We start from the raw sequence: 4,546 nt of genomic DNA, 5'->3' as shown, positions 1-4,546 counted from the left end.
ACAGAGGGGAAGTCATTTGTCTGCCCAGACAGAGGGGACGTCATTCCTCTGCCCAGACAGAGGGGAAGTCATTCGTCTGCCCAGACAGAGGGAACGTCATTCCTCTGCCCAGACAGAGGGGAAGTCATTCGTCTGCCCAGACAGAGGGGACGTTATTCCTCTGCTCAGACAGAGGGGAAGTCATTCGTCTGCCCAGACAGAGGGGACGTTATTCCTCTGCCCAGACAGAGGGGAAGTCATTTGTCTGCCCCGACAGAGGGGACGTCATTCCTCTGCCCAGATAGAGGGGAAGTCATTCCTCTGCCCAGACAGAGGGGAAGTCATTCCTCTGCCCTGACAGAGAATTTATTCCTCTGCTCTGGCGAGCATTTCTCTGCTCTGGTGCGGAACTAACTTTAGAGAGAGAGAAGTCAAAGCAAGTGGATAAGCATAGTTATCGGATAAGATATTTTATGCAAGTGGATAATTAAGCATGTGTTATTTATCCAATACTTGATGGCTAAGTAAATGGGGTTATATATATAACACCTTTCTCTTTCATCCCCCATAAGAGACGTCCCTTTCCTCTATTTCCTCTCTCTTCTCTCTCTCCTCTCTCGACTGTCATTACCAACGCCATTGATGAGCTGGTAAAAAGCTTCGTAAGCTACGTATATCCCATAACGACCGATTAAATCTAGCTGAAAACACTCGTATATCCATAGAACAAAACCTGGGTTGAAGGTTCGAGCTAGGAATCAAGAAGGTGGAATTATACTTTTCGTTACAGTTCATAAGAGTAAGCTTCTAAACACATGAATTTACTTATATCAAGCTTTATGAGCATGTATATAGATGAGTGAAGCATGAAACCAACTCCTAATTCAAGCTGGTAATTTTCGAAGATCATTAGGTTTGGAAGTCTTATAAAATTTTGTCGTCTTCTAACTTTAAAATGGAGAGTATATGCATGCTATTAAGATGTTATTTGTTGGTCATTAAATGAAAAGCATGTTTTGATTTTGAGATATGGTATATAAAGGTGTTAGATTGTGTGATGTTGGAAAGATAAGATTCATGAAGATAGTGAGGATTTGAGTATGAAATGAGCCTATGAGATTGAAGTTATGATTGTTGATGGATTAAAATGAGGAGTAGAAATGGTTGATAATGATTATAATGAATTGGGTTGACAAGAAAATAGAGTATGCTTGACTATACGTTTAGGATGGACTAGTTGAGGAGTTAATTGGCTAGCTTTTAAGCTACTGACTTGATTGTTTTCGAACGTTCATGCAAAATTTTAGGATGGTAAGTATATATACGTGTTAGGAACGTTCATGCAAAATTTGAGGTCATTTGAACATCGTCTGATAACCTTTTAAATTATGAGTCTCCAACTGCAACTTTCTACCGAAAGTGTGGAAGAAACAGATACTAGAGTCACTTTTCCAGTAGCTTTTCGTGAGTTTATGGTTTCCAAATTTTTATATGAGCAAGATGAACATGTTAGCTAGCTACCCACAAAATTTCAGGTCATTTTGACAAGATCTACTATTTTGCTAAAATCAAAACTTTCAGTTGCACATAAATGTCGAATATGGTAGACTGTAGGAAAATGGTCATATCTCCTAAACCACATAGAGTTTTGCAACCTACTTTTTTTTTAAATGAAACTAGACTTCAAGAGGTTTCAAACGGTATGAGTCCCAAATCCAGGAGGGTTCTGAGGTAAAACAGTTTATTCCTCGAAGATAAAACAGAAGAGTATGAAGTCAAGTATGGTCTTTCACAATTACACCTACCTTGATCTAGTAAATTGCATGTGTTAATGGTGATAACTATACACCTTAGTAATTCATAAAAAGGCTAATGGAGTATATATGTATGTTTATATATGTATATAGATGTAATACTTTTCCGAGATAAATGTACTTAACCGAATTTGGTTCTCTTGAGAGTTTTAACCACATGGTGAAGTCATTAAGCATTATGTGAATTATCAGATATATGTTAAAGAATGTGTTATAACCTCACAACTTTAATATGTGATTGTTAGATGGGTTTGAGTATTTAGGAGTCGTTCCTTAATGAACTGATTAGACTTAAAATTTGGTGATGCATTGGAAATAAAAATGATGAATATTTAGAATTTATTATAAGAGAGTTTTGTTACGAAGAGTGATTAGTTACAAGGGAGCAAAGGAAGACTAGTACTTAGATAAGAATAGTAAACCTAGTGAGGATTTGTCTAATTGACTTTTACTTTATTACATGATCGTCTATGCCAACGATGATATCTGAAGACGCGAGTCAAGGGCATAAGTAGGATTTCTCCGAAGTACAAGTACCAAAGCTAAGATTTCCAGGTGGGCATTACTTTCTAATACTCCTATTACTGGCTTTCTAAATGATGATTATGATGATGTTTATAAGTTTTAAGGTGATTTGAGGTAAATTGATTTTTGAACTAATTAACTTGCCGAGTTTTGATGACGACGAGCCTGTACGTTACCCTCTACTGATGAGATGAGATGATTTCGGGTCCTGCCAAAGGCGGGATTGTGTACACAGAGGTAACCATGAGCTGTATACCGGGTTGGCCGGTCAGAAATGACTGTGAGCCGACTGTCAGGTCGGCCGGTTACGGTGCTTGAGAAGGAGGCCTACTTCTCAGTACCATGATGATGATGATGAGTTGTAGAAGTGGTACTACATGCTAATTATTTGTGACTGCAGTCTATTTTTCATTACTTTATGATGCTTATAATTTATCAATTGCTTACACAGGTTCTTTTAAAGAAAAACCCCTGTGTGATGTATAAATGGCAAGTTAAATGTATAGCTCTAAGAGCGAGATTGTTTATTTTCGGCTTATGTCCACTGAGTATTTTATACTCAGCCCTGCATGTATTTCTAAATGTGCAGGATGAGCAAGGAGAGAGATTGGGAATCGCTGGAGGGCTGTTGTTCATAGACGACCCTTTTGAGTACCGTATTTTACTACTATACGGTTGTGCGTATAGTCGAAGACTATGTTCTTGAAACTTAATTAGGATTGTTACTCTCAGCTATATGTCTTCATACATATAGTCTGATCACGTTTTGCTGTGCTACCCTGAACAATATGAATCATTGTAACTATTTAGCTATACTTCCTTTGTTTATGTTAACTAGAACCTTGATACATTTGAATGAATGAAGCCGATAATGTTTCTATTAAGATTGATGATATTATATTTGTTTTTTTAACTTGAATTATTAGTAGCTTCCGCTTGACGAGTCTTTCAGATTCCCTTGTTCTACCCTATCATTTTATTAGTCGTATCGATACCCAATCTACGCTATCACTGGCTAGATGTCGGGCTGCGACACTGCACAAACCATTGTCACAGCTGTACCACAACCGCTTCGTCGTAGTGGGAGGGTTGTAGTTCAACCCGATCGATTTATGTTCTTGGAAGAATCTTCGGATCTACTTCCTGTTGATGAACAAAAGGATGTCGACCCTGATAACTATAGACAAGCGATGAAAGATCAAGATGCAGATTCTTGGTACGAGGCCATGGTTTCTGAGATAGAATCCATGGGTGCTATGGATGTATACGAAAAGACCGAACTGCCAGACGGCTTTTTAGCTATAGGTAGTAGGTGGGTATACAAGAGAAAGAGAGATTCGGATGGCGAAGTCGCAGCTTTTAAAGCTAGACTGGTGGCGAAAGGTTATACCCAGGAACATGGTATAGATTACGATGAGACCTTCTCGCCGGTTGCCATGCTCAAGTCTATCCGAATACTCCTTGCCATAGCAGCCCACATGAACCTTGAGATTTGGCAAATGGATGTCAAGACCGCTTTCCTAAACGGTTTCCTTGAAGAAGGAAGGGACATCTATATGCAGCAACCTGAAGGGTTTGTGAAGAAGGGCGAAGAGCATCTTGTGTGGAAGCTTAAGAAGTCCATTTATGAACTTAAGCAAGCTTCGAGGTCATGGAACAAACGTTTTGACGAGGTCATTAAATCCTATGGATTTACTCGTTGTGAGAACGAAAGTTGCGTGTACCGTTTAGATGCCAATGGTGACGTGGTTTTCCTTGCACTTTATGTAGATGATATCCTCCTCATTGGCAACAATGTTGAGCTATTATCAGACATAAAGAAGTGGTTATCCGAACAGTTTCAAATGAAGGACTTAGGAGATACAGCGTACATCCTGGGGATCAAGGTCGTTCGTGATCGCCAGAAAATGATGTTGAGCTTATCTCAAGCGTCTTACATTGATACTGTGATTGCTCGTTTTAGCATGCAAAATGCCAAGAAAGGCTTGCTACCTTTTAGGCATGGCATTCCTTTGTCTAAGGACATGTGTCCTAAGACGCCTAGTGAGGTTGAGGAGATGAGGAAGATACCCTATGCTTCCGCCGTAGGTAGCCTCATGTATGCGATGCTATGCACGAGACCTGATATTTGCTATGTGTTTACCTTGGGAGGTGGAGCTGTATCATGGCGGAGTGCAAAGCAGAAGTGCATTGCAGACTCCAGCATGGAAGCCGAATATGTAGCTGCT

At 39.6% G+C, this 4,546-nt stretch overlaps 1 long non-coding RNA gene across 1 annotated transcript; it reads left to right on the top strand.

Moving 5' to 3' along the window:
* Window positions 1-1,773: 1,773 nt before the first annotated feature.
* On the top strand, window positions 1,774-3,240 carry LOC130992864 (uncharacterized). Its single transcript, XR_009091449.1, has 2 exons — window positions 1,774-2,348; window positions 2,908-3,240. It is a non-coding gene; the product is annotated as an uncharacterized LOC130992864 (long non-coding RNA).
* Window positions 3,241-4,546: the final 1,306 nt, after the last annotated feature.

The sequence above is a fragment of the Salvia miltiorrhiza genome, chromosome 7, assembly GCF_028751815.1.
Source record: "Salvia miltiorrhiza cultivar Shanhuang (shh) chromosome 7, IMPLAD_Smil_shh, whole genome shotgun sequence".
Taxonomy (NCBI): Eukaryota; Viridiplantae; Streptophyta; class Magnoliopsida; order Lamiales; family Lamiaceae; genus Salvia; species Salvia miltiorrhiza.
The sequence above is the reverse complement of the archived record's forward strand: the minus strand, read 5'-3'. Positions and strand labels throughout refer to the sequence as shown.